Source organism: Stenella coeruleoalba, assembly GCF_951394435.1.
Source record: "Stenella coeruleoalba genome assembly, chromosome: 2".
In the NCBI taxonomy this organism is placed as follows: domain Eukaryota; kingdom Metazoa; phylum Chordata; class Mammalia; order Artiodactyla; family Delphinidae; genus Stenella; species Stenella coeruleoalba.
This window is the reverse complement of record NC_137147.1, coordinates 36,228,804-36,252,745: the sequence shown is the minus strand read 5'-3', so window position 1 is coordinate 36,252,745 and position 23,942 is coordinate 36,228,804. Positions and strand designations below refer to the sequence as shown.

At 44.7% G+C, this 23,942-nt stretch overlaps 1 protein-coding gene across 2 annotated transcripts in view; it reads right to left on the bottom strand.

The window, feature by feature from the left end:
• The window catches only part of SPTB (spectrin beta, erythrocytic), a 121,172-nt gene extending 102,725 nt beyond the window's left edge, over positions 1–18,447 (bottom strand). For both annotated transcript variants that reach the window (XM_079914756.1, XM_079914755.1), the window contains exon 1: positions 18,240–18,447. The gene's annotated coding sequence lies outside the window, so the exon portion shown is untranslated. The remainder of the gene's footprint in view (positions 1–18,239) is intronic.
• Between the last annotated feature and the right edge of the window lie 5,495 nt (positions 18,448–23,942).

Here is a 23,942-nt window from a genome sequence, read left to right as displayed (position 1 = left end):
GGCTTCACTCTAACTCCGGATGATTGAATGGGACCCTCCACTAAAACTACTTTCTTGAAGGTCACTTGAGCCTCTTACAGGCTAACGGCGTCCTCCTAGCCTTTCCTCTCATCCCTCTCCAGCATCAGACACTATTAACCATCCTATTCTTGAAGCTGGAATTGGATGGCTTTGGATTCCCTTGGTTCTTCGTCCTCAGTATGTTGTTACACGGCAGTCACATTCTCTAGGTCCTCTTCCTCTGCTCATCCCTTAAATGTGGGCATTACCCAAAGTTAAAGTCTATTCTCTTCCCTCATGTGATCCTCTCCCTTTCTGTGCTGACTGAGGGCTGTCACATCAACACTCCCAACCCCAGCGCCTCCTGGTCTCCAGATTCACTGCAGCAGCTCCACCGAAACATGCCGCCAACACTTCCCACTCTACATGGTCAACTGAACTCTTGCTTTGTGCCTCCTCCCCACCCTCAGAGCGCCTCCTTCTTTTAAGACTTAAATCTCAGTAAATTAGTAACACCAACATCCCAGACACCTGAGCTAGAAAATGCTAAGTCGTATTCAACAGCTCCCCTTCCCCCCCACCTTAGTGCCACTGAATTTTAAGGACTGGCGAATATACTCTAAGACTTGAAAAAAACTGACTGGTGCCAAAGTACAAAATTAACACTGTAAAATCAAAATTAAGAATAACTCCAAGAGGGGGAGGGATGAATATACACACTACTATATATAAAATAGATAACCAATAAGGACCTACTGTATAGCACAGGGAACTATATGCAATATTGTATAATAACCTGTAAGTGAAAAGAATCTGAAAAAGAATATATATATATATATACACACATATATATGTATAACTGAGTCTCTGTGCTTTTTATCTGAAGCTAACACAACATTATACATCAACTATACTCCAATTTTTTAAAAAAACCTAATATATAACCCCCCCAAAATCCCTTCAAATATTTTTGACAGCAAAACATTATATTTAAAATACGATACTGGTAATTTTTTATTTTATTTTATTTTTTAATTGAAGTAGAGTTGATTTACGACTTGTGCCAAGCTCTGCTGTACAGCAAAGTGACTCAGTTATACACATATAGACATTTTTTTATATTCTTTTCCATCACAGTTTATCACAGGATATTGAATAGAGTTCCCTGTGCTATACAGTAGCACCTTGTTGTTTATCCATTCTAAATATAATAGTTTGCATCTACCAACCCCAAACTCCCAGTCCATCCCTCTCCCTCCCCCCCCCTTGGCAACCACAAGTCTGTTCTCTATGTCTATGGGTCTGTTTCTGTCTTGTAGATAAGTTCATTTGTGCCATATTTTAGATTCCACATATAAGTGATATCATATGGTATTTGTCTTTCTCTTTCTGACGTACTTCACTTAGTATGATAATCTCTAGTTGCATCTGGATACTGGTAAATTTTAATACGTTTGGTCCTTTATGTGGCAGGGCCCACAAAAATCGACAATGGGTCTGACCTCACACATAAAGTCCAGATACTTGGACTTGACAGAATCTCTTGGATTCACCTCTTCCCTTCCATTCCCATTGCCCTGGTTTCGACCCTCCTGAGCCCTTCGTTACATTTCTGCAGGATGTCCTAAAACACAAGCTGACAGCACATCACGCCCCTGTTCAAATATTTGGACAGTGCCCCCAGGACCTAAAATATAAACTACAAGCTCTTTACATGGCATTCAAGGCTGCTACAATCTAGCCCCATCCTAACTGTTGGGCCCCTCGGTCACTACATCCTCCCACTCATCCTCTGCTGTAGCCACACCAGGCTCCTATGTCGCACGTGCCCCCATTTGCTCTATGGAATGCCCTCTCCCCTACTCGGCCAGTGGGGAACTTGCACTTGTCTCCAGGATCAGTTCAGATGGCTGCTGCTCAGTGAAGTCTGCATTCCCAGGACCCCTGGCCCAAACCAACCTTAGCTTCCTGGAGACCCTGGGGCAGTTTGTGATACAGTCAGTCCCACAGGAGTCTTTCCCATTGCCAAACCAGAAGCTTCCCAAGAGTGGAGAGTCTCAGTCAATCCCTCTGTTTCCCGCACAGCCTAGCACATAACAGACAATAATGTGCCCTGAAGTGCAGCCACCTCTTGTCCCTCCTCCTCACATCACTCTCTCTCTCTGCTCCACTTCTACTTGGTCCTCCATATCATTACTGGTGTGTGTAGTGGACCCTTAGCTGGGTCTATACCAACAAAACTTGGAAGATATGAAAAACGCTGAGCTTTAAACCCATCATAACCGTTCTTCCTAGTGTCCTAGATTTCAGACAATGAAAAAGGTTTTGGAGTCAAGCAAATCTGGGTTCAAATCTGGAGCCTGGCACTTGATTGACTGTGTGACCTTAAGCAAATCTGGCTTGACTAGCCTCAACCCGCTCATCAGTAAAATAGGAATTATATTTAACTCAATGGACTGTTGTGAGAATTAAATGAGTTAAAGCATTTAAAGTCCCAAGCGTGGCACCTGGCATATGACAGGGGCCCACAAGTAAGTAGGAGCAGGAAACAGAAGCAAGGTCTCAGATTTCTCAAACCATCTGACCTTGACAGAAGTTGTTCCCCTCCCCGGATGCTAATATAAAATATTCTTACATCAGTAACATGAATTCAAACTCCAAACTAATGAGACCTACTGTATAGCTCAGGGAACTCTGCTCTGTGGTGACCTAAATGGGAAGGAAGTCCAAAAAAGAGGGGATATATGCATACATATAGCTGATTCACTTTGCTCTGCAGTAGAAACTAACAGCATTGTAAAGCAACTATACTCTAATAAAAACTAATTATAAAAAAAGATTCAAACTCCATGGTGCTGCTTGTACATATTAAAGTCATCATGGAGAAACAGAAGGAGCGTAAGATACTATACACCTGTTAAGAATGAAAGAGGGGGCTTCCCTGGTGGCACAGTGGTTTAGAATCCGCCCGCCAATGCAGGGGACACGGGTTTGATCCCTGGTCCGGGAAGATCCCACATGCCGCGGAGCAACTAAGCCCGTGTACCACAACTACTGAGCCTGAGCTCTAGAGCTCTCGAGCCACAACTACTGAACCCGCGTGCCACAACTACTGAAGCCTGCGCACCTAAAGCCTGTGCTCTGCAACAAGAGAAGCCACCGCAATGAGAAGCCCGCGCACCACAGCGAAGAGTAGCCCCCGGTCCTGCAACTAGAGAAAGCCCGCGCGCAGCAACGAAGACCCAATGCAGACAAAAAAAAAAAAAAGAAGAAGAATGAAAGAGGGCAATCTAATAATCTGATATAGATAGACATCCAAAGTGTCTCATCATTAAATGAAAAGGGCAAGTTGTAGTATAGTACAAAAAGCAACCACAACATACATATATATACATATGAGGGGGAGAGGCAGAGAGAGAGGTAGGACTGGGCCATAGATCAAGAGCCCCAGGTTCTACCTGGAGCCCTGCAACTAACTAACTTTGCAACCTTAGGCAAATCAGCTCCCCTCTGCGGATCTCCCTTATTGGTTCAAAACAAAAAGGCGAGTTGAACCAGATACTCTTCAGAGAAAATTTCTAGGTTATAAGATGATGTCTGCAAGGTGCTCAGAGAGTACCTTTTACCCATAGGACATCTCTCTTTGAGTTGTTTTGATGCTTTAAGCATCAGGTTTTTAAAAAGGAAAACTCATATGCTATTTCATTTTGACCTCCTTTACATTTCAATGAGAAAGCATTCCCACCATTTCACAGGCAGAGAGACCAAGTATAGACTGTGATGATTACTTGCCAGCCAAACACGCTGCTCACTAGACTGCTGTTTTTGCAAAGATTTATGACGCCAGGAGTTTTATAGCTCCCACTTCATTCCCTGCCTCTTCCGCAGAGGAGGTGCAAGGCTTATGCAAAACAAGCAGAAGGCACTCGTTGCTGGTGGAAACAGGGCGAGATGTAAAGTGACTTCCTCTGGGTCAGAGCATAAACAAAGCTGGCTCCCAGCACATTTACGAGGTAAGTATTGAACCCTTGGGATCAACTCCACATCCCTCCCCCACCTGGACTGAAAGCTTCACCTTGAAGATGTGTTTCACTGCAGTCATTTTCTGAGCGTTTTCTGGGTCAGAAGCAGTGAGAGCAGCTAAACCGGGGCTGCCGATGGAGTTGCTACACTGAGGGCACGGTACTGACTTACCTGCTCTACTCCGCACCCACCAGCTCACCCAACGACCTGCTGCTGGTCGAGTATTTTTCCAGTCTCCTGGCAAAGTGGTTTCACACAGCTTTGAATGCAAGTGACCTCGTTTGTCCTCACGGGTGTTGGGTCCCTGCCTTGCAGAGGGTACCTACTTCCTACCCCAGAGCAGTGTGCTCTGGTTCTAACACAGGGTCTCACTCTCTGTGCCTGTAAACACATCCATTCTTCTGATAACTTTCCACCGTGAGGGACTCTCCTGCTTCAGATTTTAAATGTCTGGGCATCGAGATTCCCAACAGTTGCAGAAAGCACGTACAGAATGCAACATCCACCTTGCAGAGAAAGGAAGAGCCTGAGACACTGACCCCACCAGCAATAGCCTAGATTTTAAATGGGAAGACAGAGACCAGACCACAGCTAACATAATACAAAGTAAATCATTCCCGAAAATAAAATAAAAAGGCTTGTTCACTCGAAAAGCACGCAGCCAGGCCACTTAACCAGTAGTCAGCCTGCTGGTAACCTTTACAATGGCAACTAGGAATCCTTGAGATGGGATAGTGACCACTGGCATCCATGGCATTCTATCTAGACCTTCTAGAAGCCGCTATTAGTTGACCCCACGCTCAATGTCACCTCTGGATCAAGTTTGCTGACTGCTGTGTGCTCATCACTGGCCTCCTTATGCCCCTCAGGACTCTCTGGGGCCTTCAGTTATCTTGCCTGAGTCCCCTCCTTTGTTTCTTTCCCCTCAGGTCCCCCGCATGAGACCTAACTTTGTCCTCTGCCCCTCTTTTTACCGGGCACATGCGTCCACAGCCTTTTGAGGGCCTTCCGTTTATCAGTTCATCTCAGAACCCCTGCACATGTTTATAAAGGCCTAGCAGCCCTGCTCACTGCCTTTGGAAGCTAAAACCCAGCTCCTATCAACCACTGGGCACAGAACACAGCAAAAGAAGAGAGCGGTTGGATTGCAGTGGGAGTGTGTCCATGACAGAGAGTTTTGTTGAAAGAAACAAAACACTCTCAAAGGCCTGAGCCAGCAGTATGCTGGGGAGTCCAGCCACTGGTGAAACTCACATCTTGCCCGGGTAAGGCAAAAAGCAGGGCAGAACATACCAAGAAACAAGCACTGTAGTATTTTACAAGGTAGTCTCTATGTTGACATGCCTTAAGCACAAACAAACAAACAAAAAAGGTTAAATGCACCTAGAAAAAAATGAAACCTCTCTACAGGAATTTGAGGGTCTTTTTTTCTGAAATGTTTTTCTAACTCTTCACTATTATAAAGCAAATCTCGTGTATATTGCTCTGACAACACCCACTCAAAGAGCCTTTCATAGCTGCATTCTGAGGGTCAGCCTCAAACATTCACTGAAAAATGAGGTGGGAGTGACTGTATTCTCGATGAATAACTAAATTTTTCTAGCACTAGACATATTCTGATGATGTAAGTTAAAAGTCGGCAGTTACTTTCCCCTCTGCTAAACGGAAAGCAATTGGGGAATACAGAGGTGGGAAGATAGCCTCCTCAGGTCTAAAGCATACCTCTCCACTCCCTACCCCAAACCCGTCAACAGCGTGTGTCTCCCATTAACCCTTCTTCATAATTGTCTATAGGTCAGAATGTGGGGGATTATTTTCAGTGTTGAATATTCTTGAAACTTCCCCTATCACCCAATTCAACCAACACTTCTTGAGCACCGCCCATGAGCCAGACCCTGAGTTAGGCACCAGCTCCCCCGTGGGCACCAGACAAATGTCCCTTCTTCGAGGAACTCATAATCTGAAGGAGAGTCACGCCTGTATACGGCCAGCCAGGGTACCACGTGAAAAGTGACAGCGTAAGAGCTCAGAGGAGAGTGTAGTGTCTTCCTGGGTTAGGGGAGAGGGAAAGCATCAAAGCAGTTATGTTTGATCAGGGACTTTAGGGACATTTGTGTAAGAGTTCACGGCTGAGGAAAGGCAAAAAGATATTCCAGCCCTAGAAAGCAACAGAAGCAAAGTCATGGAGGCATGAAAACGCACCCCAAGTTTAAACAGTCATAAGCATCCAATGTGGGGTAAACAGAGAGAGAATGAAGCCTGGAAAGGAGGTTGGAACAGGTTGTGAAGGTCCCTTCCTACCTGTTTAAAGTTTATTTGGGGGCAACGGGGAATGATTAAAGGGTTTTAAAGCAGTTGAATGACTCAGTCAGACTCATGTTTTTAAAAATAATTCTGAGATCGGGAGTAAGATGGGTTAGAAAGATAGAGACTGAAGGCCAATTATTCAAACATAGGATACGAATAGGGACAGTGGAAATTGAAAGAAAGGAACTAAATTGACATTTTTAGAGAAAAAATGTAAGGAGCCGGCAGCCAACAGGATGTGGAAGTGTGAAAAGAAGAATAACCACAAAAGTTGCTGAGATTCTTGATTGGGAGGGTGGTGACAACATGAGCCCAGCTGTAAGAAAGGGCAGAAGGGCAGGTTTGGGGGTGAAGAAGGGGGCCAAGAGGTCCTATTGCTACATGGTGAGTTTGAAACCTCTTGTTACAACCAAATGAAGTCAGCTAGTACACAGCTCTAAAGCAGCCTGGAACTGAGACGGGAGACTGGGGCTAGAGATAAGGGTTTAGATGCACTGGCAACCTCAACAATTAAAAACTGGTAGCGAGGAAGGAACAAAAAAAGCAGAAAGAAGCAATAGTAAGCAAGCTGGGAGGAGAAAAAGGAAGCCAAGGGAGGGCATAGTTTCAAAGCAAGAGTGGTTAATAGTCAAATATTGCAGGGAACCTGGGACTTGGGTCTAGATGGAGGTCATCACATTTGACAGTATCAGACCCCTTTGAAAGCAGTTTTAGTACAGCGATAGGGGGAGCTGCCTTATGACAGTGGGTATATTGTACAGTACTCATTAGCACCTTCATCCTCAGATGTCAAAGAACTGTTTCGGAAATAGGATTCAGAACATCCATTATTTATTAACAGCTAATCAGGGGATTCAAGCCTATTAGGTTAAATCATTGAAAATATAAAGCAACACATAAAGGTATACAAATAATTACCTCTCTAATTTCAGATCAGTAAAGATGCAGGATAAAAGAACAAAAGAAACTCTTAGAATTGAGAGCCGTGGAATATTGATGTCCAGCCAAATACGGTAGGCGTGGTGAGTCCAAGCAAGCACTCTAGAATATACGCCAGGGTTCAAGTCCAGCTTTGATCTTCTAGGTATGCAATTTGGGGGAATTAAACTTCTCTAAGCCTGATTTTTTTATCTCTCTAATTAGGATAATCGAAATAACAAATACATATAAAAGCTCTCAGCATAGTGCCATCACATAATAAATGTTGACTTATTATAATAACTCATTATTCTAATTGTGCAATTATTATAATAATGTTTCATTTAGTCTTTACTTTTTTAATCAATAACTATTTTTGAGCCACTCCCCTCTACGTACCAAGCATGACTCTAGGTGCTGGGAATATTAATTAAAAAAAAAAAAAAAGAGTAAGACCCAGTTCCCCATCACAAGAAGCACAGCCTAAAGGTTTAGAAGGCAAGTGCACAATTGCAAAACAAGATGATCCTTGTTGTAACAAAGGAATGAGAAAGGTGCTCAGAAATATTCAGGAGGAAGCACTCGGTGCTACCCCAGGACCTGGAGAAGGAGAAGGGCTGTCAGGCCAGGCTACAAAGATGAAGTAACAGTCATTACAAGGAAATCTGTGAAGAAATTTTAAGGATAATAATAAATATTAAGGTGCCATCACACACACACACACACACACACACACACACACACGCACACACACGCACCTGAAAAAGTCAGAAAAAGAAGGTTCTTTGCCCAAGGGCAAACAGCAAGAGAAAAGGAGTTGGAAGCAACCCAAACTCTTGTCATTCAGCTCAAGGAGTTATTTTGGCTGAAATAATCATCATGTAATATTTACACTCTTCCCACCTGAGTTTGGGCTACATGTTCTACAAGCAAATTAAACATCTCCTGCCTGTCCTCTAAAAGTCTAGCGTTTAAAAATAGTTACTAACACAGGGACAAATTCAAGAACTTTGATGACAAACTACCCCCTCAAGATAGTGTTCTCAAAGGAACAATTTTCAAGTTCAGTTTGGTCCCCAAGGTGAGGATGTTAATAGATTTTGCCCTTCCCTTTGAAAACAACAAATATCAGGGAGAAATTTTAAAATTGCATGGCTTGGTTTCTCAAAAAGTCAAAAATAGACAGATCCAGCCATATAATGGAGTACCCTTCTGAGTATATACCCAAAAGAAGTGAAAGCAGGATGTTGAAGAGATGTTTGTATATCCACGTTCATAGCATCATTATTCACAACAGCCAAGAGGGGAAGCAGCCCAGGTGCCGATCAATGGATGAACGGATAAACAAAATGTGAAAAATACATACAATGGAATATTACCCAGCCTTAACAAGGAAGGAAATTCTGACACATGCCACAACGTGGACGAACCTTGAAAACATTATGCTAAGTGAAATAAGCCGGTCACTAAAGACAAATATGATACGATTCTGCTTACCTGAGGTACCTAGAGTGGTCAGATGCATAGAGACAGAAAGTAGAGTGGGGATTGCCAGGTGCTGTGGAGTGTTAGTGGGAGTTAGTGCTCAGTGGGCACAGAGTTTGAGTTTTGGAAGATGAAAAATGTTCTGGGGCTTCCCCGGTGGCGCAGTGGTTGAGAGTCCGCCTGCCGATGCAGGGGACACGGGTTCACACCCCGGTCTGGGAAGATCCCACATGCCGTGGAGCGGCTGAGCCCGTGAGCCATGGCCGCTGAGCCTGCCCGTCCGGAGCCTGTGCTCCGCAACGGGAGAGGCCACAACAGTGAGAGGCCCGCGTACCGCAAAAAAAAAAAAAAAAAAAAAAAGTTCTGGACGTGGCAGTGATGATGTGGCTACACAACAATGAGCACATACTTACGCCACTGAACTGAGCACTTCAAATAGTTAAAAAGGAAACTTTTATGTTACACATACTTATCATAATTTAAAACAATTTTTAAAATTCGAATGGTTGCCATGCTCATTAAATGCCTGTTCTACATCACTTAGAAGCAAATAAAAACACCCCGTTTCTGACATTTAGATGCAATGCCATCTGAGGAAGGGACAAGAGACTGAGGCCAGGCGTATCAGAAAGTTCTTTATCCAAAGGAGCAGCGTCCAGTTACCATTCCCTGGGAATGGACATCTTTGTAAACCACTAAGAAGGTGGCCTTTTTGGCAGCCATCATCTGACAAGTTTTAATTAAAATAATCCCCGTGTAACAGCATCACCCCGCTAGGGAATGACTGTCAAAGTGCACATTCCAAAAATTACTAGTTGAACTTCTATGTGCAAAAGCATTAGGCCGAGCTTTATGTAAGACCTGTGACTGCAATTCTTAAATCAGTTCTTGCTCTTAAGAACTGTCTAGTTGAACAAATAATAGACACAAGAAAAGTTAAATGACAATAAAAGAAGTCTATGATTATGTTCAATTAAGTAGTATTTGTAACTAGCCCTTTAACAAACTTGGAGAAGGGAGAGATGACTGGGGGCTGGAGTGTTCCAGGAAGACTGATGCAAAAGACTTTGGGAGAAATGTTCAGGACTCAGTAAGTAGAAGCAGATGACCCTGGTTCAAGTAGTGGGTTTGTAATGGGAAGTGGTAAGAGAGAAGGGTAGAAAGAGATGGGAGCCAGATTACAATAGCTTTTAAAAAGTCATTTTCTGAGTTTGGATTTCCGCCTCTACCCACAGAGGAACCACTGTAGGTTTCTGAGAAGGGGCACTGTATGATGAACACGATGTTCCCATGTGCGGTGGCTTTGGAGAGGGAGAACCTTAATTGGTAGAAAGTTGGATTCCGGCCCATTGAAGTGTATACCTGAGGGCCACTGAGTCACAAAAAATGAAACCGAACACATGCTTTTGTTAGGTTAAAGTCAGGACTTTAAAATGTGTCAGGCCATATGCTTATAGATGCACTGAATTTTTCTTGAAGGATACACAGGAAACTGCTGACATTGGTAACTTTTTAGGAGTAGGACTGGAGGTAGGGGAAGGAAGACTTTGACTTTTCATTGTATACCTTGTACAATGTGGATACACTTCTCAACCATGTGCGTGAATTCATTTTATAATTTTAAAAGTTCTTTTAAAAATGACAACCAGATAGTGTTAAAAAGTGGGCTCTAATCAGCAAATTCAAGACATTTCTAATTACAAAAATGGACATGTATCTCAATCTTGTTTGTACCATATCTTTTTTTTTTTTTGCAGTACGCAGGCCTCTCACTGTTGTGGCCTCTCCCGTTGCAGAGCACAGGCTCCGGACGCGCAGGCTCAGCGGCCATGGCTCACGGGCCCAGCCGCTCCGCGGCATGTGGGATCTTCCCGGACCGGGGACAAACCCGCGTCCCCTGCATCGGCAGGCGGACTCTCAACTACTGCACCACTAGGGAAGCCCTGTACCATATCTTAATCTCTATCACATATAGTGAGATGTTGTGAGAATGACCTAAAAGTAATGGAACAAAGCACAAAGAACTAACTCCACATCTGAGGCTTTACCTCAAAACAAACAGATGAGCTACTCATAATAAAACACCTTTTTGGTGTATCTGCCTGAGTCTATTCCAAACGAACTCCCCAGTGAAAACAAAAATCAAAAATAGTAGCCCACAGTGTATTTGATAAGACATATCCCCATCTCAGTAAGTGGGTTTTTCATCCTTCTAGTAGCTCAGAGCAAAACCAGTTGAATCATCCTTGACTTATTCTTTTTCTCCCATCTTCTATATCCAAGTTCCATCAACTCTACCTTAAAGATTTATCCAGAAGCCAGCTGCATGTCACCAAACCTACCACCCTCACCCTGGTCCACCATCTCTACCTGGACCACTTACAGTAGCTTTCATTCCACTCCCTGCTTCCACTCTTGTCCCATACAATCAATCTTCCACAGGACAGCCAGAAAGATCCTCCTAAAATGCCAATCTGAAGAAGTCACTCCCCTGCCCACAACTTCCTGTGACTTCCTGTCATATGGCTAAGACCCAAAGTTGTCGCCTGGCCTCAAAGCCTGCATGATCCAGACCCAGTTTCCTCCCCAACATCACATCCTGTGCTCCCCGCTGGCTCCCAACACGCCAGTCACACTGGCTTCCTGCCCACTCCTTGGACACAGCAGTGACCCCATCTTTGGGCCTTCATCTCAACCAATTCAGGTTGAGAGATTCACTCAACCTGAATCTCTTCCCCCAAACGTCCCTGTTCCCCCACCTCGCTTCATTTGTGTCTCTAGTCAAATGAAAACTCATCAGAGAGGCCTTTCCCAGCCATCCTACATCAACTTCTAGAACCACCTCCCTCTCTTTCCCTTTGCACTATTTTTTCTTTATATCACCTGAAAGTATGATAGATACTCATCTGTCATTTGTCGTTGTTTTGTACTCGCCTCACCCAACTAGAATGTGCTCCATGACGTCAGACTTTTTTTTTTTTACCATCTTCACTGCTATATCCCCTAGGTCTAGAATATGCCTGGCAAATAAATGAGAGCTCAATAAATATTTGTTGAAGACTGAAGTAAGCACAAATCAAGGCACCCAAGATCACTGGACAAAAAGAGGTTTTTGAAGCCCCAAATGAGGCATATGCATAACAATGCCCAGTAAATTTGGGATAAGAGAATGAAAAACCCAAAACATCAACTGACAGCCATATAAGTCCATTGCTTATCTACAGCATGCTGGGAATCCACATGTATGCTTGACATTAAGTCATACTTTGCAACATCATCTCTGTACAGGCTGGAGGGCCATCCTTAAGGTTTTGTGTCTAAAGAGTAAATACGGTAACAACTTTCCTCCTCCCTTTTTCCAGGACCAATGAACTTAGACTGAAAATTCTGCTGAAGAAAGAAAGCAATCACTGTCTCACCCAGAAGGCCCAGAATATTCAATTATTCCATGGAAAAGGTCTAGACAAAGCCCCAGCCTTGGAACTAGGAAACTGGGTCAAAGTCAAGTTCTACTACAAATTCAGGGGCCTTGGGCAAATCATTATATGTTTCTGATCCTGTTTCTTTGACTATAAAGCAGGAATGATGACATGTTCCCTGTTTCTTCACATGGTCATTGTAGAATAAAATGAGATGATGCACTTACAAAGGCCTCCTGAAAACTAAGTGGACCATACATCATGTGTGGTCATCAACTTGTACTGGCTGATCTCTAGTTCACATTCCCTTCTCTTTTGCTGGTGAGCTTTGTCTAAACAAGGATCTGATCAGATCCCTCCCCTGCTCAAAACATTCACTGATTTCAGCTTGAACCTTCAATGGTTCAAACTTCTTCACAAACTGAACCCAAACCATTTTTAGGGTCACACCTTCAGCCCATTCCTGTGCTGTGGCCTGTACTCCAACCACAGAGAACTACTCCTCATTCCCTAATCTAATCATGATCTATTGCATGTCTATGCCAGGCTATGTGCCTAGGGCCCCACCCTCACCCATCCTCCCTTCTTCCATCAGGAAAATCCTAGACACTCTCCAGCCTGAATCAGATGCTTCCCCCTGTGGGCTTTTTCTCAGGCGCCCTGAGAAAAATCAGGGCGCCCCGAATCACTGCTTGTTTGCAAGTCCTTTCTCCCACCGGACCAGTGGGTCTCCATCGGATGTTGTGTGTCCTCAACATATAACAGGGTAATGCATACAGTAGGTGGCCAGTGTCTGTTCTTTCAGAATATGGCTCTCTCAGGCCTCTCCAGCTCTAGCTCCCTATGACTTATGGCTTGGAGTAAGTGTTATGAAAGGCCTTTTCTTCCTCTTCTACCCCTGAGGAAATATTCTGTAAGGTGAAGCTGATTGAAGACTCCTAGGAGGCTTCTAGAAACAGGCAAGAACTGAGCAGAGGGACAGAATGAAGCTAGTGGCCTCTTTCCAGTCCTCATAAGTTATGTGTTTAAGGTGTGCTTAATTTTATTTGAGGTGCTTTGAATTCGCTAGTGAGACACACCCATATTTAAGTCTGGTATAAATGGAAATGGTTTTCAACTTATTCATTTTCAGGATTATCCAAGTTTCTCCCTTTCATGCTGGAGGAAACTCTTTTATTTATTTATTTATGGCTGAGTTGGGTCTTTGTTGCTGCACGTGGGCTTTCTCTAGTTGCTGCGAGCGGGGGCTACTCTTCGCTGTGGTGTGCGGGCTTCTCATTGTGGCAGCTTCCCTTGTTGCAGAGCACGGGCTCTAGGTGCGCGGGTTTCAGTAGTTGTGGCAGGCGGGCTCAGTAGTTGTGGCTCGCGGGCTCTAGAGAGCAGGCCCAGTAGCTGTGGCACACTGGCTTAGTTGCTCCACGGCATGTGGGATCTTCCCGGACCAGGGCTCGAACCCGTGTCCCCTGCATTGGTTAAGGTGGATTCTTAACCACTGTGCCACCAGAGAAGCCCCTGGAGGAAACTCTTGAATTGACTATAATTCAAAGGAATCATTGTTCTTTAGCTGTCAAGGTGCCCTGTTATTCTTTTCATAAATATCCTGGATGATCTGATCCCAGTTCAATGCAAACTCTATTTTTTTTTTCCTAGCCCTGTACCTTTTCAGTTGCTAAATTTACAGCATTAAAATGAAAGGAAGAAAGGAAGTCCCACTTTTGCCCCCACTGCTAACATGATATATGTCTGGATTTTAATTGCCCTTGTAATTATACTCTTGGCCGGGTCTCCACAGGTATAATGTAGAAATTAAACATTACGGCACAGCCTGAAAAGGCCTCGTTGAGGTACGAAGACACGACGGCTTTGTAATATCTCCAGCCATCAGGAGAAGGAAAGAGAAAGATGAAAAGGAGCCCTGGGAATGTCATAAGCTAGCTAGCAATCCACTGAAGAAGCATTTTCTGTCTATGACTACCTCGAAGACTGTGTGAGCTGGAAGGCTGCGAATCCCCTGGTGGTTTGATAGTCAGCTAAGGCGAGATGAAAATGGAAGAACGTGGATTGCTTGACTGTGAGTTAAGAAATAAGCACAGCAACAAAGGGAAATATGCTATGAGATTTTCTAAATATTTACCAAGGGGAGTTGACAATTCAGTGAGTGGAGCCAGACCTGACAGTGAGCTCTCCTGACTGCCTCCGACACCTTCCCTCGATCACCATCTCCATCTCTAAAAACAGGTGATCCTCACCTCTGGGGTTGTCAGAGGAAAAACCGTCTCTCTGTGATAACCCGGTAAATGCTCCGTGATGATCTTAGCACACAGACCACTGCATTTACTCTTCCTCCCCAGATTTCTTATCTAAAGTAGACGAGTAACCAAACAGCAGTCTGTAAAACACTGAGTCAATATAAACTACGTTTAAGGTAAAATACTTCTTTCCACAGTAATTTTCAACTAGTGATATAGCCACGTGATTTCAGAACCCAGTATCCCTGAACCTCCCTGCCAGTCCTCATTCCAAAGTCAAATTTCTCATCAGCCCACACAGCAGTTATTTTCATTCTTGATCTTCCCAAGTCAATTGATAATTGTTAATCTGCAGGTCAAGGTTATTAATTTTTTTAAATTATTTTTTTATTTAAAAAAATTATGAAGAAATGTACTTTATATCACTTTAAACTTCCCACTGGTTATGTTTCTACCATTTCAGGTCTTGAATGGAGAGTATAATTTTGCTTTTGAATTTGAAACTTGGAATGATATACTTCAAGAGCAATTTAGTGACTGGGCTTAGATTAAAACAGGTATTTGACAGTCCCAATAATTCCCTAAAGTCTTTTCCTTCTCCATTGCTCCAGAAATGCTACATAATTATCTGTCTTAAAATCTGTATTGTCTCAAGATACCTGTTGTGTAAAAATGCATACATCTGTACACCTAACAGGCAATGGGGAGGTTATGGAACAGTTTAGAGTTGAATACTCCTGATGTCTTCTCTCCTATCTCCAATACCTTTTTAAGATTTCACTAGGATGAAAGTATTGGATATTAAAATATATCCTCTCACAACCTCCCTCAAAGGAAAGAAAATGTCAGTGGTTTAATATTAGGCAGAACTTCAGGAAATAAACCCAATACTGGCCTTGAGAGAGAGAGACAGGAAAGAAATGGTCTAGAATGGTGAGAAGCATGGAAGGCACGTACCACCACTGCACATAATTGACCAGGTAAATTACAGTTCGGTCTCACCTTTAAGCAAGTAGCTACGCAAATAGAAGGCTAGACTCAATGACTTCCAAGGTCCCTTCCCAGTTCAATAACGTTTGCCTCATGAATTTTTTATAGTCATCCTCCGTCCTATCACGCTGTCCCCATGCATCATCAAGCCCTCCTGGCCAATTCCACGACTGAAAGGAAAATCTGTTTTCAAAAAATCCATGCTTTGACTACTGCCAAAATTACAGTTCTGTCCTTGAAACAATGACCTGCACATAATGGGCATGGGTAAGTACCTCTGAGCAAGGAAGTGTCCAATACCTTTAGCAATATTTTTAAAGCTTCTTTGATATAGGCAGAATTATTACCTGAGGCCTTGAGAGTGAAAGATTGTGACGCTAAGAGACAATCCTATAACCAAACTTTCCAATTTATACTTCTATATCCCCTGCTGACTTCTGAACCTTAAAAGAGGGTGGAACTGAACAGGTGAGTTTGAATCCCAGCCTCACCTCTCATCAACTGAGTGATGTGAGGGAAATTACTTAATCTCCTTGAACCTGTTTCCTCACTTGTAAAATGTTGATTATATGAGCTACCTTGAAGAGTAATTGTGACAACTGAATAGGACAATACAAAGAAAACACTGAGCATTCATTTACTCATTCCCTCATTCATTCAACAAAGATTAACTGAGTGTGCACCACCAGCCAGGCACCAGGCTAGGCACTGGTATGTAAAAGACAGAAAAAGAAGGAAAGAAAGAAAGCAAGCTACTGTTATTTTTATTTACCAAAAACAAGCCTGTTTCCAGAACTGTGGCAGAACCATCAGATTCTGACTCTACTTCAAAACTTTCATTCACAGCTAGTTTGCCTAAAATAGTCATTTTTAGTTTGTCATATAGGAGAGTCTGCCTCCTGCCACACCTTTACCTACTCCGAAGCTAACCATCTAGGAGGTATTTTGCTAAAAGACACCTTCAGAACACTTGGGAGAAGCAATGACCAGAGCAAAAAGTGGTATCCCAGCTCTCAGCTGGGCAAGCCACTCAGGAAAACTTGATACGCCTGTGCTACAAGGCCCATCCCTGGATGCCTGGGAGGTTTGGGGTGCTTTCAATTCCATGAACAGACTGTCTTCTGAGAATTGGGGATTAACAGGACTGGCTCATCCCCAATCATTGTGACTGGACCACCGATAAAGAGAAGGGCAACAGCTAAGGGGGGGGGGGGGGGTCTAAAGGCCATGTGTTTGTAATGTAGGGCTTATGTCTTTCAGCTGTACTTTATGCTAGGATTTGATAAAGTTCTGTATAAATGACCCACATCTGAGGAGTCAGTTAGCTTCAAGGCTGGTGGGCTCTTCTTCAGTGTGAGCCTAATATTCCTTTTTCTAACTAGCCCACAGCCTCTGGGCAAGTACAAGCCTAGCTGTGTTGGGTACTGAGCATTCAGTACACTTAAACATTTTGCACTTCCAAAAAAGAGTTTCCCAAGACACTCTGGAACCCACGGCTCCTAGCAAAAGAGTTAAAGTCTGATACTGGAATAGGAAATGACCTGCCCTAGGTCATAGGATCAGAGGGTGGTCAAAGAAGGAATTCTAGAATAAAATTTGGTACCACCTTTGAAATTAAGAATCGGTTAGTGGATAGTACAGAGGTGCCTAAATTTTTTTGATTTGCACACTCCTCTCATTCAAGAGCCGCCTGAATCACTTTCCTTAGGAATTCAAGTATAGATCGTGACTAACTCAAGGCTGTGGACTTTGCAAGGCTGCCTGCTACCTGGAAGTGACAGCCTAGCCTCTCCTCACAGGAGTTCTGGTGCAAAAACACTGTCACTATATATCCACCACCCACCCACCCCCCTCCACCATCTGATGCTTACAAAACTGTGGTTTCTTTTCATTTTCCTTCAGTGATTTAAGTGCGTTACTATTAACTCCTGGTGCCTCTAATTCCTCACTGAAAATAGTGGTTTGGATATTAATAGGCTGTAAATCAAGACCCTACCTGGGGCTCGTTGTCACGGAAACGGTACTCAAGCCTGCCGCTACTTCCCCACCTTTGGACGTCTGGGCGAACTGGTGGGAGTTGGGGATTGTTTTAAAGCTCCTGTTATTTCTCCCACTTTCTGCTATTTCTCAGGGCCAAGTTGTCGGAGAAGGAGGAACCCGTGAGGCAAGGGAGAGTAGAGTGGACCGTAGCAGCTTGGAGAAGCGGAACTCTTTGGGAGAGGAAGGGTGGGGGTCCTTGGAGGATGGCTTGGGGCACGCTGATCTCTCATTCTTGGGGCTGCACCCGGCCACTCTCCGCGTCGTTCCCAACGCTCGGGGACCCGGCCCCTCCGCCGCCCTGTCCTCCCTGCCTGGGCGCAGGGCTGCCGGGGAGCGCGCAGACAAGTTCCCCAGAAGAGAATCTGAGCGGCCCCAGGGCTGAGGAACCCGGCAGAGAGGGCAGCGCGGAGGTCCGACAGGCTTGAAGCAGAACCCCCTTCGTCCCCACGCCGGGGTCCTGGAGGAGGCAGCCCGGGACCAGAACACGCACCCCCCTCACCGCCCTCCCAGCGCCCCCGGGCGACGCTCCAGGATCCGGCTCTCCAAAGCAAGCGCCCAGCTTGCCAAGCGCCGCCGAAGTCCACGAGGATTCCCGCGCCCCGGGGCGATAGCTGCCGCAGCCGCCAGGGCCTCCCACGGGCTCTACGCCCGGCACCCAGGGCTGGGTCCCCACCCGGTCCCCTGGGCCCCGTGCGTCACGCGCCCCCTGGGCCCAGCGCCTCCGCTGCGCTCGCGCCGCGCGCCCCTGCCTCGCGCCTCCGCACCCGCACCCAGCTCCCTCTGGCCGCCGGGCCCTCCCGGGACTCACCTGCGCTGGGGCTGTAGCGGCGGCCACCCCGAGCCCGGGGGTGGCAGCGGCGGCGGCGCAGGGGGAGGAGGGCAGCGCAGGGCTCCTGGCACAGCGGCCGCCGGGCGCCTGGTGCTGCCGAGCCGCGGACCCGCCCAGAGATATAAATAACATTATCTGAGGAGGGACATTCCTGCCGGGGGACATCGCTGCTGCCGGGACCAGATAGTCCCGCGGCGGGGGCGGGGAGGCGGGGCCGCAGCCTCCCGCAGAGCCAGGCCCAGCCCCCGCCTTCCCCACCCACTCCCGCACCTGCCAATCAGCCTCCAAGCCCGGGGCCACCTGCCCGGCCTCCGCCCGGCTCCCCGGGCCGGCCTCCGCCCCCTCCGGACTGCATGAGCCCGAGCCGCCAGAGGCCAGAGCCGGCCGCAGCGCCCCCATAGCTGCTCACCGCCCCTCACCGCGCGCTACCCCGAGCCCCCTGCAGCGGGGAAAGGATTTGGCTTTGCAGCTCCGGCCTAATTCGTTCGCCCAGAGCGGCGAGTCTGGCCACGAACATGAGCCCTCCAGTCTTTCCCGCCCTGCGTCCCCACTGTATACAGTCAGGTTTTTAAAATATATTAAAAGACACGCTTAGGCCATAGGGTAGGCAAAGCTGGCGCCCCGGCAGTGCGCCCCCGCTGCGGCGGATTTGGGAGGGACATTTGTTCCCGGGGGCTGCTGTTAGAAAGCGTCCTCCGGGGCTTCTCCTGGATGGTAGTAAGAACAGACGCTGGGAGGGCTCGGGTGGGCACTGGGCCCGAGACCCGCGCCCCCAGCCTGAGGGCTCGGTGTCTCCGTTTCTGTTTGCAAACCTGGTGTGGTCCAGGCGGACCGGGCAATGCTGGCGGGGCGCAGCCCGCAGTCCCATGGCTCGCACGTTACAGGGACTGTAATCAACAGGCAAGCTGCCACCCCAGCCCACCGACACCTCCTGGCCAGACCCGGTTTCCAGGCGAGCGGACGCTTCCGCACGCTGGGTGGGGTGGGATGCTGTAGGCCAGAGAAAACACTAGAACCGATGGTGCCAGAGAGGAAAAACAAAGCATCTCCGAGTCACCTCGGGAGAGAGACACAGAAGTGGCAGCTTGCAAGGCTGTCCACTTTCTTGACTTTCTTACTATACAAGGTCATTGTTCAGTAAGGCTTGGTGGTACACCTTGCTGCAACATTCATCTCTTTCCTCCATCAGCCGTGCTGAGGCAATTTCTCACCAGACATCAGCCCAGGTAATCTCAGGTGTTTTGGAGATGACAGTGGAGATTTAAAGCGCAAAGATGAGAGAAGAGTTTTAACTTTGGTGATGCCTGGTGTTCTTAACAACGAAACAGTCTTACACCTGAGTTATTTGCTTGGGAGTATAATTATGCTGCTTTCCAGGATTCACCAGGAAAAGGGTGTTTAAGTGCCAGATGTGCGTGCTTAGTTTATATATTGAACATATGCAAAGATACTTTACTTCCTGCTGCAGTCACACCTCTTTTGAGAGTGGGCATTTAGACATTGAGATGTGCTAAGTGGCGCAAACTCCACAGATGTTACAAAGCCACAGAACTCTCCGCACTACCACCTTGTTGTCTGGGCCCTTATTAAGCTCAATTTCCCAAGACACACTAGTAATAGAGGGAAGATAATAGAAGAATATTTGTGGTCAACCCATTAGATTAGCAATGAGCCACCCTTCCCCCTTTCTGATAACATTTAAGAATCCATTTGTTTTTTTACTGAGTTAGAAACAACAAGGTCTTTTTCATTTAAAAATTAAGAACCAAATTCTGGCAAGGAAAATTCAAGAAAAACAGGCCAACTTCAAAGGCTGAGACTATCATATATCTCAAGTAGAAATCTTTGTTCTATTTTTGAAATAAAAAAATGGAGAGAAATTATGTATTTGTGTTTTTTAAAAGCCTTGTGTGGATAAAGTTATTAAATAAATTCATGATACCCTAGAATTGCAGCTCTGCAGCTACATAATTATATACTACATGAAACAGACAATTCCTTAGCTTTAGGGCTCTGAACTGAAGAGTTGTACACATATATTTCTTTGTAGCCTTAAAATTTATTATTTTCAACCACGAGAAAAAATTAATATGGCAAAAGCACCAAATCAGTGGACAGATTACCCCAGGATTTTACAAACCTGTTCAGCTGCTTTAGTTATTTCCACTTTAGCTGAAATCTAAATAATTCAATACAACCTCATTTGCTACAGAGCCTGTTATCCTGACAGCATCCCCACATGCTTTACAGCTAATTGAGTTACAGTGAAATGATAAATTAGGACTGAGGGAGAGAGGAAGTTTAGAATTACAGAGGAAAAGGGTATTGTCAAATAAGGAGGGAGGAAAATGGCAGATCCCAGGGAGTGGGAATGAGAAACTGGGGAGAGTGAAATAGGTAAGAAGGAAAAGCTCATATAAGGGTTCATATTTGAAGTCATTGCTGTGGGCAGCAGGGATTAATTCTGCAGAGGCTTCCTGAGAAGAGTTCGTAAAGCCTCCCTGAATTGTCTATCAGAAAGGTGGGAGATCGGTCCTCATCCTGGGTGGTCAAGGGACTGCCCCCCTAACCTCCTATTCCATGTTGACAGCCCACACTTCCAAGCTACCAAGCAAGCTCCTAACGCAATCTGCAGTTCTAGGGCCAGAGAGAAGGTGTGCATTTGAAACTAGATGCTGTCAGCCAGGAACTGGGGCTTCTACTTAACCAGGAAGTGAGAGGAAGTCCTCGCAGAACTGTCAACCCAGCTCCAGCTAAAATCAATAGGTGAGAAGTGGATATAAGTCAGGACATTAGAGGAATCTGACACAAGAAGGAACTTTCATTTCCTATTTCTATATTCTCTGAATTTTTTACATTGAGCTTGTATTATCTGATAATTAATTAGAGATAGTAAAGAAAATAATAAGTAGAGATTGGGTCAAGATGGTGGGTTGAGCCCATGCATTTACCTTCTCTTCCATCCTAAATCTCATAAAAAGATATGTCTTAAAGAGAATAGAAATCTAACAGCACAGGGAAATAAGAAAAAAATGTGATCAATTTTCCAGGAATTTTTAGGAAATCCTGAAATATAGAAGAGAGAGGCAGGACTTGATCTAGACAAAAACAAAGTTAGAGGAAATCAAAACAGGTTCAGGAGAAGGAATAGTTTAGGGAAATTCCAAGCAAGAGTCAAAGGATACAAGAGGAGGTGGGGAGTGGGGAACCTAGGATAGAATAATTCATTGAGGAGTCCCCTCCCCTGCTGGCCTTAAGTACCAAATGTTTGCCTGTGGGATAAAGTTAGCGGGGATCCCGGGACCAGAGGGGCAGAGCCCAAGTATACACTGACCGCTAGAAGTAATAGGGAACTTTCACTCTCTCTGGATAGCATGTTGTGCCCTTCCTTCACAGTTCCTGAAGACAGGCTATGATTAACAGAACAGACAGGCAAGCCGATCCTCAAATAAAAGATGATTGGACAATCAAAATCACCAAAGATTTCGTCAGCGGAGGGGAACCAATACCATGAAGGAAAAGCACCAAACACAACTAACAAAGAAGTAATATCAGAGGAAACTAAGTTAATAAAGAAAACAGAAGATAAAATTTAAATGAATTTAAATTTTATTCAGCAAGATTTGAAAGGATATTGTATCCAAGAAAAATAATCAGTGAGAAAACGTAGAGATTTAAAAAGTAGTTTCTGAAGTTTAAAATTCATTAGCTGATCAGCAGAACTGATCAAGTTAAGAGCAGATTAGTGGAAACAGAAATTCTCCCCAAACACAGGGCAAAAAACGAGGAGATGGAAAGTTTGTGAGAATCGTTGAAAGTCATGGAGGTGAGAGCCTCAAGTTCCAATATCTGTTCCAATAGAAGTTACAAAAGGAGAGAAAAGAGAGAGCAGATGAGATGATAATAAGGAGAAAGTAGAATAAAATTTCTCAGAGTTGAAGAAAAATATGAATTTTCAGATTCAATAGAAGCAGTTTAAAGCAGGATAAAGATTTTAAAATACAGTTTACAGTTTTATGTACAGTTTAAAGCTTATGATTTGATTCTAAGACCCAAGAACTTGAAAAAATTAAATCATAAACCAAAAATAGAGCCTAGACTAGCTTCCTGTGCCTTGAATTAAATTAATCCTACAAACTATTTTTACTGAATCACAGAACCAGTTATTTGTTTGAAATTTTAAGACTACTGTGACTTAGAAATGAACATGTATCAGAAAGCTACTTAAAAACAGAGATACCAAACCAAATAAACCCAACCCTACCCAATGTTCCCCTCATTCAAATGTCTGCTAACAATGGAAAAATCGAGAACTCATGGTTATGAACAGAAAACTTTGAAATAGTGCCTAGAGCTCAAAAAACATTAGTTCCCTTCATCTTTACCTTGTCACCAAGAGATGCATTTCATAAAATTAAACTGAAATTTCTGTTCCATTTCTGGGAACATCTAGGGGAACCACAGTCTCCACAACTTCCAAAGACAAAGCAGCAGGAGGACCCATTTGAAAAGCCCACCATTTACAATATAGAGGCATTGAGGACAAAGGAATAAACTTCACCTTCAGATGCCTCAAACAGAATGGTCCTTGCAAGGAATCTGAAAACTGGCAGTGAGTGTGTAAATACCAAACTGACCTCCCTATAAAGGAGCAAGTGACCCCAATTTCAAATTTCCATCCACCGATAATGGAAAGGAGCAGAAGAGCAAGACTTACATCCTGTCATCCACCAGTGCACGGAAGCACTAAACAGGCTTTGGAATAAATGGGCATCTTTCCTTCTATAGCTGTGCCTGAGCTTTCCAGGATTAGATTTTCCATTACCTAAGAGATGTGAGCTCGTGCAGATGTAAGAGCAGGCTTATACTGGGGTGTGATGATAAACTGGTGCCTGAAGGCACTTATGTTCTGCTGCAGTTGCCTTGTTCAGGCTGTATTAGTTTGAGTGGGCTTCCATGACAAATACCACAGACTGGGTGGCTTAAACAACAAAATTAGTTTTCTCACAGTTCTGGAGGCTAGAAGTCCGAGATCAAGTTACTGGCAGGGTTGTTCTGAGGCCCCTCTCTTTGGCTTATGGTGGCCATGTTTTCCCTCTGTCTTCACATGGTCTTTCCTTTGTGTGTCTGTGTCCTAATCTCCTCTTGTGAGGACACTAGTCATATTGGATTAGGGCCAGCCACATGATTTCATTTTACCTTAACTACCTCTTTAAAGGCTCTCTCTCCAAATCTGGTCACTTTCCGAGGTGCTTGGGGCTAGCATTCTAACATATGAATTTGGAGCGCAGGCCACAATTCAGTCCATAACCCAGGCCTCATCTTTTCTCACATGAATTTCTTCTTATAAATCTCCTAACTGCTGTCCCATTCTCCAGTTTCACTCTCCTTCAATTCTTCCCCCACATAGTAGCCAAAGTACACTTTCTAAAAAAGAAATCTGATCATGTCACTCCACTACCTGAAATCATCCAATGGTTCCCTGTTGCTTTCGGGATACAGTTTTAAGTTTCCCAGCACTTAGCACAGCCCCCGACACGCAAGATGTACTTAAGAAAGGCCTGATGAGTAAGTGAGTTAATAAGTGAATTAATGAACAAATAAATCATGCAAACTAAAAGAGAGTTGCAGTTCTGGAGGCCAACCAAAGAAGTAGGTAATTGAAAGTCATTTCTAGTTGGC